The sequence below is a fragment of the Rhipicephalus sanguineus genome, chromosome 10 (genome assembly GCF_013339695.2).
Source record: "Rhipicephalus sanguineus isolate Rsan-2018 chromosome 10, BIME_Rsan_1.4, whole genome shotgun sequence".
Taxonomy (NCBI): Eukaryota; Metazoa; Arthropoda; class Arachnida; order Ixodida; family Ixodidae; genus Rhipicephalus; species Rhipicephalus sanguineus.
This window is the reverse complement of record NC_051185.1, coordinates 59,796,891-59,807,856: the sequence shown is the minus strand read 5'-3', so window position 1 is coordinate 59,807,856 and position 10,966 is coordinate 59,796,891. Positions and strand designations below refer to the sequence as shown.

General features: G+C 45.0%; 1 long non-coding RNA gene across 1 annotated transcript; it reads right to left on the bottom strand.

Moving 5' to 3' along the window:
* Window positions 1–4,278: 4,278 nt before the first annotated feature.
* LOC119371955 (uncharacterized) lies at window positions 4,279–10,944 on the bottom strand. Its single transcript, XR_005179363.2, has 3 exons — window positions 10,806–10,944; window positions 9,927–10,079; window positions 4,279–4,514 (listed from the first exon to the last, which is right to left on the bottom strand). It is a non-coding gene; the product is annotated as an uncharacterized LOC119371955 (long non-coding RNA).
* Window positions 10,945–10,966: the final 22 nt, after the last annotated feature.

The following is a 10,966-nucleotide window of genomic DNA, read 5'->3' as shown; positions in this document are numbered from 1 at the left end:
CACCTGGAAGATGTCATACAGGTAAATAAAAGTTATAAGTTAAAAGCCATAACAATATTTTAGCCCAAGTTTCGCTCAGTGTCAGGCAACAAAAGCCATTTTGTAACCCTATGACATTAAACAGGTAAGGACTGAAGGTGTAAAATTTGGTAGAACCCACACCATCATACTTTATGGAACAAAAAGAAAAGAAAACAGAAAGAATTGAAATTTTTAGTCATAACTATGCGGATATCATTTCTGAAAGAAAGCCCGCATAAAGTACATTGGAGTTTAGTCGATTACACTAACACATAGGCAATAAGAAGCACGAAAGTGCACTAACTTTGACCACCTGTGTTCACTAAATGAGCAGCATGAGCAAAATATGTGAGCCTTTCCACATTCAGAATGCGGTCACTGTGCCCACGAATCGAACCCACATCATGTTGAGTGGCAGATTGCACCAGCCCCTAAACCACTGCGATGAACACTCATTCTGACTGGGTCTCCTGTGTTTATTTATACGTTACACATTGTACAAAGGCTCAAATGAGAACATCCTGCCTGTGGTGTCCTTACACAGTAGAACACAAGTCACGTGTATAATGTGACATGCACTAAATATGTAAAATAAATAGGTCATAGCACTTGGAAAGCACTGTAAGAAAACACTCAAAACATGACACTGTCATGTAAACATATATGCAAAAAAATGTCATATCCTATAAATACATACAAAAGATGTTCAAGTTGACAGAAAGACTACAGATGCACTTGTGCATACACACAAATATTTCACATTTGAGTGGACCACCCTACTGCGGTAAGGCTGACATTTTGGCAAGTCGGTACGAATCATTCATAAAATGAGGGTTGCGGTGCATGGAAGTTTGAAGGAACACAGCCACGAGCACACACACACACACAACTGACATTCTTGTCTGGGAAAATACGCGTTAAACAGAAAATGGTACAAATTGTACAGGGGCGAAAAGTTACCTGCATGGACACTCATGTTAGGTGCTTGGTGACTAAAACACAATGCTTGGACCAAGTGACAGACACTTCTAGCTTTACTGGAGAGAACGCGGTAATCGCAAGAGGTCAAAATTCAGCCACAGTGATTTCAAAGGATCTTGCTTTTGATGCATACCACACTGTGCCAGGTTGGTGCATCCAGCGTCTCAGTGGTAGCACAAAAACTGCCAGAAGTCCTGTGCTCCGAGCGTCATGTCTCATTCGTTGAGCACCGTACCCTCCTGTGCAGACTGAACTACCACACACACTAAAGCTTTGGTTTGGGCCAGTTGGCTCATCGCTGAAAACGTAAATGGGTAGCGCAAAGATTGAGGACAGTGGAGGTACAAGAACACAGGCTGGGCGCAGTCCCGTATTCGCCCACCTTGTGTTCTTGTGCCTTCACTATCCTCGTTCTTCGCACTACTCATCAATGTTTTGCCAAATGCACTCCATTTGTTAAGTTCAGAACAGCAATGATAATGCTCACACAGGCTGTATACAGCAGCTCATACAGTAGGGATACCAAACAGTAGGTATTACCAGCAAGCACAGTTCAAATGAGTTTGACTTAGCTTAAGAACAGAATAACAGCCTTGCCAGGAGCTCCATGAGAGAACGAGCACATAAAACACAGTTGGCAAAGCTTCTAATGGGCACAGTGTGAACACATTTTTCTGATGACCAGTTTGCTGCAAACACTGACATTAACCTTACATGCTGACACGCAAAGCACTGACATAAGCACAAAATCACGTCTCTCAAAAAACGACGAAGGAGAAAGTGCGTAACCACTACTGGTATTACAACTTCAGACTAAATGAAGTCTTTATGAAATCTGCAAATGCTCGAGCATCAACGCATGCTCCAAAGTCGGTTAAAACCCAAGAAAAAATATAAGCTCCACCCACAACCGTCCATGTGTCACCAAGTAAGCCTAAGTAGACACTCCATCCAATTGCATTTGATTATCTCTGTCATGTCAAGCACTTTTGCGCATTTAGGATATACTAGTCAATTTTACCATACAGATTTACGCTCACGTCGCATTGTTGGTAGTCGGTGCTTGGTTCGGTCCGTTCTTTCCATGTCTTCGTTTCTAGCGCTGTTTTGCAGTCATGAGTGAAAGATGTTAGCTAATAGTTGGGCAATCTTGTGCCCAGAAAGCAAACCAGTCTTCAAGTGACAGAATAAGTGGTAAGCATAACTGGAACTCGTTAAAATAGAACCACAATCCTTAAGACTAGGATCTTCAAAGCAAACTTTGCAAACGTTGTCATTGCATTTATGGCAACACCCAGTCCCACACACCATGAACACTAGTAGATTTTCACACCAAGTTGAGCACTACAGAGTGCTCTGCAATGTCAAGTACACTTCTGCTATCATTCAAACTTCATATTAAAGGGATACTGAACAAAATTTTTGCTGCCAAGATTTTCAGTTAAATTGAAAGATTGGGTGCTGAAATCGATAGACACAACATTCATTTCAGGCAGAAACTAGAGGAAAATAATGAATTTAATGTGCTTTTCACAAACTGCAGTGTCTAGCAGCTGCGCCGTGAACTAGAGGAGGCGACGTTTGGTGACAATTCACACGCCAGAAACGTGCATGCCAACAATGCCAGCCGTCGCCCGCGTCTCTCAACCCGCTCAGCTCCCACTACGGTTCCCAGAACCACTACGAACAGCACCGGCAGCGAACAATGCTCCCGGCTGGGTAAAGCATCAGCACCTTTCTAAAAGGGGGAGAGTGAATTGTGAAGGAGAGGTGGAGAAAGGGGAGAGGAGAACAGGAACATGTGCGCCCTGCATGCGCCTCTGTGAAAGTGACATTAAGGCTCGCGCTCGCCTGCAGCCGCCACGCGCTGACAATCCACCAAGAATACAGCCAACTATTAAAAAAATACGTGAAATAAACTGTTTATCGCAACAGTCGCCTCTTTCGAGAAGAATTTCAATGTTTTCATTAGTTTTTCTAATTTTTGTTCAGTATCCCTTTCGTGTACCCTCAGCAGTGCTCGAGTCAGTCTGAAAATCTATCGCAGTGATCATGATGCGCACAGAATTTAAATGGTGCCATCAAAGCAATGCCGACATTTGCAGATCGCATGATACATCTTGCATGTGGCAATACAGTAACGGCGGTTATCGACAGAAAGGACAGAAATATCCACTATGACGATGTCTGGCCTTAGTTATATTAATACTTCATTTCAAGTGTCATGGTGCCGAATATCAAGGTGACGCTATAAGCTACTGACCAAAGCTTATAATGTATTCACAAATGCATGCGAATCTCCACATGCAGGCACATAAGAACAAAAGTAGCTAAAAAAAAGCAGCACACATCATTATGCGTGTGTATTATATACACAACCTACCCAATTAGCCCCCCCCCCCCCCCCAAACAAATTTCTTTATGACAGAACTGATCAGCATATAATGAAAAATGCTACAAAATATACAACTAGGGCTACAACATAGCGTTCATCATTTTTCTCCACAGAAAGATACGAAGATGTCATTATATCTTGTAACATTAGAACTGTAGCTTACCTAAACATGCAAACTTATCAATAATTTTTCTTACAATGATTTTGGCACAGCTGCTGAACAAGTAAACCGGGTTATGTGTACTACCTGGACTACAGGCTTACTAACGTTTTCCTGTGATAGTGGTCGCAAATCTGTCCCGCCAGTTGCATCATTAGGACAGATGCAAGTTGGTATGTGAAAAGTCAGAAAATAGAGAATTGTCACCCAGCTCGCTTGCAGCAGGAAGCTACAAAAAAAAAAATCCATATGAATTTCTCAGAAAGAAAGCTTCCCAGTTGAAAATCAACTTGTCCTGGTCTGGGATTCAAAGCCAGGACCAATGCCTTTCCGGGGAAGTCGATTTACCACCTGTGATGTGTAGGACACTTGCAGATCGCAGCACAAGCGCTAATTGACAACTCAAAGTGCAGGGACACAGAACATACAAGTCAGTTCTGCGAAGGTCAAGGGCATTGCAAGGGTGTTGCAAGCGCATTGCAAGGGCCTCACATAACTGATCCTCTAAGTTCTGTATTCGTGTGCTTCGAGTTGTCAATACGTTCTCACACTGCAATCCGCGAGCCTCCTGTATAGCCCAGATGGTCAAGTGACTGCCCCTGAAAGGCATTGTTCCCAGGTTTAAATCCCAGACCAGGAAAAATCTTGTCAACTGGGAATCTTCAGTACCGTGAAATCTGCACGGATTTACTTAGTAGCTTTGTGCTACACATAAGTGGATGACAACTTTTTCCTTTTCGTGATACCAGGAAAGGCAGTCACCAAGCGTCCAACAAGAGTTTCGCAAAAGTGATCTGCAACCACGGTGAACAATTAGCTGTTCCTGTGCTGGACTGCAGCGGAGCAAGGCCATTTTTTATGAATTGGCTGGGATCCTGTGCCTGGACGCATGGGAGACCAAGTGGTGCTTCAGTCTGAACGTCATGCCACACAGGCTGCATTCGAATGGCCTTTCACCTGCATAGACAACAGAAGCACCGAGTGCTGTACGTCACAAGGCAGCTACTAACTGCTCTCCTAAACGACTGAATGTGTCAGAGTGCAATGCTACTATGCAGTCATTGCCATTGCTTTTTTGTGAATCTTACTTTGCTTGACGCTTTTTGTGCAAATGCTTTTTTTTTTTTCAGAAAACCACAAAACCTCCAGAGTATCACCGTCATTGTGCGTTACTTCGATATCAGCAGTCTATTCGTTATCTTCTGTCTTCGTTATTTTTCACGTTTTTGTATCAACACTTCTGCATGTTTTCGACTTTTGCAGATTTGCAGGCAAGGCCACAAGGACAGTGTGTAAGAAGTGCGATATCTTTTGCAACAGAAGTCAAGCGTGCTTTTGTTGAATACCACGCAACATGTTGCTGCTGGCATTCTGGTAAAAAAAAATCACAGAGACGTCAACAGCAAAGCACTTGTAGTTGGATGCTAGAGAGGTCGCCAGAGGATCTTATGCGCGTTTGTTAGTATTGTACTAAGCCTCAAAAACGACTTGATAGAGCTTCCCTAGCCTGTTCCACTGAGCCAAGTAAATGTCAAGAGATCACAACAGCAGCATTGAAAAGGTGGCTGTCATCACTGTAACATCTTCGCTCCGGGCTCACACTTTCTAAAGCCCAGGGGAACGAGACACCGAGGTTGTGACATCCACTTTGACCCAAACGAAGACTTCACAATTTGTTTTCTGGGAATCTCAGGGCATTCAGTAACAGCGCTGAATTCCCAACAAAATTATGGAACGACTGCCACTCGTGTGTGGCACTCAGCAGACTGGAGAAAATATTCCTGTACAAGTGAGACTCATCATTTGCACGTTCTGGATGAAACGTCTAGTGAGATTCATCCCTATAGCAACAATTACAATGCTAATCAGAGTGACTATGGCTTTCGCGTTGACGTTATTAGCCCCAATTCTAATACCCAAGCTTGAACGCGTGAATCTCTATAAGCTAGCACAAATTTCGCCTCTTGTTAATAGCGGGAGCATTTATTGCAAGGACTCTGAGCAGTTGATCATTATCAGGGGAAACAGGAGAAAGTGCAACGTTGCATCCTTCAGCACTTTCTTCTTCATTTCCTTCATTTAAATAGAAATGGGAGACTCCCTCAACTACCATTACTTTAAGACAGTGTAGATCCCTAGAACCACGGCATTCTGGAAAAAGTACGGCTCTGGTGACCAAGCCAGAGTTTGACAAGTTGCACAGCGCGAACGGTGCACATTGAGAAGAGGCACATGAAACCCTTGGGGAGGTCATTGTTGAAGTCTGCTGCATGCCATTGGTAATGACTTCATCTGTGTAATTAGTAATGACCGGAAGCAATAGAAATCTCAGAATGACATCTACAGATTGTATGTAAAGGCATGGTAATCAACACAGCCTGTTGCTTAATTGCTTGAATGGAATCAAGTTGACCACTAAAGTGAGCCAGTTGTGGAATGCCAATACATGTGCATACGCAAATATAATTCCCTCCTCAGCACAGTGAAAGTGGATTAACAATTTCCAGTTGCACATCGTTGATTTGCAAGTCTAAAGTTGGAGACTGTTCCCAGTGATGTCATGGTGTGTCACTGTATCTTTGAGTGCTAGCATATGACACATTCGTGTATTTGAAATGTCTGATCAGCGTTCCAGAGGCAGAACAGCATCTAGAGCAGATCAGTCAGCCCGAAGGGCATCACCATGGCTGTCTTTTCAACATCTCCTTGTACAATGGGGTCAACTAGATCAACAGAAAGTCGAGCTAGTTGATAGGGGTTCATCATGGTAGTGGGTAACGTGTACAAAATCGAACAGAAGAGAACATAAACAAAGTACACAACAGCGTCTGCGTTGTCCGGTTCTCTGCTGTTGTGTGTTTCTATGTCTGAATCCTTTACCTTCTTTCAAGGGGATTTGATGCTGCGCTTGCATTAAGTCTACCTTTGAGAAAATGGCTTATGCTGATATCGTGGATATGTGGTATTGAGCACCTGTCCGGTGTCATGACTTGGTTTAATGCCTGACAGCCCTGCATCGGCGCCAGCCTCCCGAAGCTCACTTCGGGATCATGTGGCACGAAGCTGCCCGGGACTTGAAGGCCTGATGATCACCAGTTCCAGCATTCGGTCAAAGCCTTGTTGGGAAACAATTAACTCCTCCAGGGTCAAGCAGGTGAGGCTGTGCATGCACCTTAGGGGCTGATGCTGGTGATGTAATTGCAGGCGTTGTGCTTCACCTTGGAGCCAGTGTATGGCTGCTTTGTTAACTCGGAAAGTGTCACAAATAACAGCCATAAGGTATGAAATTGACAACGACGACAAAGCCCTCAAAGCATTCGAATTGGCATGGGCAATGCTAGGCGCTCAAGGCTAGGCGCTCAAGGCACGTGAACCGAGCCATCAAGAAGAAGGACAGGTGAGCTGGCATTGTCTGCGTGGGCTCAGCAGTAGAAGGTTGCACCGCCAGCAGACGCACTGGCGATGGGAGTGACTGGCGTTCGGGTCTGCGGCCGGTGACGGCGGCGCCCCAGGTGTGGCCAGTGAACTTGCAGCGTTCGAGCAAGGCTGCTCAGAGATGCAGCTGCCACACACAGCAAGTACGGACGTTCTTGACGCAAGCCCTCTTCTGAAGCAAGCCATTGAAGGCAATCCCCAGAGTGCCACGACAATGATGGAACACCACGCTGGGTGAACGAGTCAACGATGACGTGAGGCCTAACGAGCCTAAAAGCTATCCACGCCAGCAGGACGACGGCTTTCCGCCAAGTCCGAATAGATGGTCAGCAACTGCATTACATTGTGCAATGCTCACTCACTCCTGACTGTTTTCTTCCTCCATGCCGTGAATTGGACCATCATCCACATGCTTAGCAACACAACACTTCAGTTGGTACAGGCAACAATGGTGGTGATGCGTTCATATTCAGGAAACAATGAAATCTGGCAACATGAAATGGCAAATCACCTCGATAAAAGATCAGATTGCAACATCAGATACAGCTGATCGCCAACAAGCCAACAATTGAGAAAGCATCTATCACTGGAAAGCGGCACATGCAAATATGCATGTGAACGGCCCAGCTTTGAGAACCACATTTCTGTATGCTCCCTAGCGGCGGGTTTTTTGCATAGGACATCGCCGCCACCGAAATCTGTGATTTAAAAGCTTTGCTTAACATAATGTGTGGACACTAGGCACCAGTGTCTGTCTGTTTCTGCAGACTCAATGGTTGGAGTTGCGAAAGTTTGCTTACATGGGGTCTTGGAGGCACCTGCTGCATATATCGACGAGAAGACGAAAGTGCAAAAGGAAGCCTGCACATATGACAGCAAATTTTACATCAGCCACAATAGAAATACATTGGATATCTTGTTCATGCCTGAATGCAGAGGCAGTCAGCAGTATCCTAAGCGGTAATGATGGTATTGTCGACCACATGAAGGCAAGATGCAGTGTGTGAATGATGCTGAGTTTATGATGCCAGCGCCAGGCTCGCCTCAGTATTGGTGTCAACGTGGAATCGCAGGCTGCTGTCATGATCGATGAGAGAGAGAACCAATGGAGGATGCTCTGACAAGTACTAAACACTGGTCACCCTCAGTGCCAGTTCGTACCATTTCATGCGTAATCACAGGGCTTGTGGGAGGAATTTGCAGGCTGCATTGTCATCTTTCCGACGGTAGGAGGAGATTCTCCACACTGGTCACCGGTGTTGTGTACCAGGCTGGTAGTTTTGCATGTGAACGTCGCCTTTTCTGTATAGCTGCTGCTGTATTGGCACCGGCAAGTTTGTTCACATACGTCCCGGAGCTAAAGTCCCGTATCTGCTTCCAGTGTCATGTGAACAGTGAAGCCACTGCCACGACTGCATCAGCGAGCTTAGGGAGCCGTTTATAGGCAGCTTAAGGCGAAGACCATCTGCATGTTAACTCGAAGTCATCGAAGGCACAGCTCCTGTAACACAATGCTGTTGGCATGGGCGTTTGTTGTGCCGGGTGGCTGTCGCATGTGGCGCAGCAGTAGACTGAGGGTCTGGTCTCCAAGCTCCGTACTCTGTAGTAGCTGTTTCAGTCACTGCAGCTCTGACGGGGTGACAGTGACGCTGTTCCGCGGCTGCTCGAGCATTGTGTATGCGTTGGCTGCAAGCTGAACGACCAGTAGATCCAGCACCTCAGTTGCTGTAGTTGGGGGAAGGCAGCTGACCATGTTCCAACACCTTTCTTGGTTGGTAGTAATGCATCGGGTAGCGAATTGAAATCCAACCTGCAGGAACCATGCTTCTGGATTAGCTGTCCAAAATGGCGGTACCTTCACGCTAATGGAACAGGCTGCTGGTGCACTGGGTGGATTATTCATGGCGTGGATGCAGTAGTTGCTGAGCCTTGTAGCGATCGAGTCGCTACTGTGGGACGAGTGTACGCGAGGGGCAGCCACACACAGATGAGAGATGACTTGTCGGTGTGTCTCAACTACACAGCTGACATTTCTTTTTTTAACAGCGGAGCTGTTTTTCTAGTTGTTTCTCTTCGGCCCAATATTTAAAGGAGGGTGGGGTGGCCTAGCCACTCTTGCTTTGTGATTAGAAGTACATGCACATATACATACCTCTTTCATATACACACATACACATGCACATACAAGAAGCACCCCCTTGTGGAAGGCTGGGCTCCCACTTGCATGATGCACGACTCTAAGCACTGCCTGGAAGTGTTAAGTCGGCTTCACTCATGCCCATGGTGGCGAACACAGAACTCTTTCAACCATAGGGCGTCCCATAGTACTCGAGCATAGAAGCAGGCATCTGGCCAACAGACTTTGTAAAATGTTTTTGGGGTGAAACGATTCATGACTTGAGAAAAAAAACATGGCAGCACAAAAGGAATGAGGATGAGACGGCACCACTGGACAGTTGGAAGTTAGCGCCAGAGCCCTGTTCTCGTGTCGTTCCTATCGCGCTACCGTTTTCTTACTTGTCGACCAATGAACCCTTGCAAACAAATAACGTCACGGCATCAAGGTTGCCAAAGACGAAACCATCGCTGCAAGAGAGTTGGAAGTCAGCAGTGAGCATGTCCCTCCTTATGTCGCGTCTTTCATTTTGTGCACTGTTAATACAGTTGAACACCTTTATAAGAGACACTGATATAAGAGACACGTGGGGTATAAGAGACACCAGTGTGCTACATGAAAGTAAGGGTTGATAGGAAAATGCATCACTTAGTACCCTGCTTATAAGAGACACCTCATATAACAGGCAAGAATTTCTCCCCCATGCGTGCCTCTTATAAAGGGGTTCAACTGTAGTTGATCATGAACAACCTAGTAGACCAAACTTCCGTCCAACAGAATTCAGACAAAAGATTACGAAATGCTGACCAATCACTGACCAGTGTGCGTCCGCTCGTGTCTCAGTAGGAAGCTGCGGAATGTGAACACCTGGGGGCAGAACCTGCACGGAAATCTTGGATTTTCCATCGGCTTCTTACGAGGCCGACGCTGCGGCTGTTGATGCTGCCAATGATTCAAACAGTGACCCCCACCTGCAAGCCATAAAAACGGTCTTCGACTGCGCATCTTTGCAGAGACAAGAAAGCTACGACAAAACTAACTTTGTTTAAATGACTATACAAACAATGCAGTAGCTTTTACTTAAAGGGACACTAAAGTGAAACACTAAATCACTTTAGACAGAAAAACTAATCTCTCAGAACTCTATTGTCATTAATTTCACCACCATCAGATAATTATCAGAAGAGGAAATGAAAGTCAAAGTCTCGTGTTTGAATTCGGTGCTGAAACTGCAGCATGTGAATGACAGCGTGACGTTGTGAATTTCAGTCTTTTCACGTATTTTTACCACATCGCTTCAATGAAATTTTCGGAACCTTGCTATGTTATGACTTTGGGTCCCTTAGAACGCAACATAAATCATTTTTAGTGAAAAACTATTACGAAGGCCTTAGCAGACGACGTTACAATTTATGACACCATAACGAGCTGGTGCGAGAACTTCAAGGCAGAGTATTCACCTGTATTTTCTTTCTTGCGCGTTTTCTCGCTTACGTAAAATCTTCTCGCGGTATGAGTGGTGCTTTCGGTATGGTGAAATTGTAATTTATTATATACGATGTTAATCGTTTTTCTTTTTAGTGTCCCTTTAACAAAGGTGTGTCACTGGCGACTTTTCAGACCGCATCAAATATGAACTTAACAGTGCAGAATAGAACTTAATCAAATACTTTCCAATACTGAACAGCCATTCTTACAATAAATACTGTCACAGGCTGAAGTGGCGCAACCGGTAGGGGAGTTGACACTCTTTCTGCATGCGAAGTGATAATACACACAGACGTAACAAGAATTATGCCTTAAAGGCAACTCTGCATTGTAATAAAAGCTAATAATATACAAATAAAAACTTAATCTA